Consider the following 508-nt stretch of genomic DNA (forward strand, 5'->3'; position numbering starts at 1 on the left):
AATAGAAATTCTCATTTTCGTCTTTATTTTATAGAAATTCTTATTGAGCAAATAATAACAAAAACGTAATTGATAACAAGGTGATAACAATAAATTATGGTAATAATAATAAAGTAAACAAAGAAAAAAATCTGGAAAATACAAATACATAAAAAAAAAAAAAAAAAGAACATAAACGAGACAAAATAATATATCGAATAAAATGGTAAAAAAAAAAAAACAAGGAAACTAACAATTACAACAAAGAAACACAGACACCAAAACGAGATTTTAAAAGCAAAAACATAAACAAAAAATAAGGACTAACAAGAAAAAAAAATGATGCAAAATAAAACAAAATATATATAAATGAACATACAAATTACCTTTCCAACGGCAGGTGACGTACTTCGTCCTTTTCAATGAAGGGCGGGGAACGTATTATTACACCTACCCTGTCAGAAGTAAAAACACACTTATTAAAAAAAAAAAAGCTTTCATTTCTCTGTTAATAGATGTGTTAAAGATA

The sequence above is a fragment of the Penaeus monodon genome, chromosome 34, assembly GCF_015228065.2.
Source record: "Penaeus monodon isolate SGIC_2016 chromosome 34, NSTDA_Pmon_1, whole genome shotgun sequence".
NCBI classification, from domain to species: Eukaryota; Metazoa; Arthropoda; class Malacostraca; order Decapoda; family Penaeidae; genus Penaeus; species Penaeus monodon.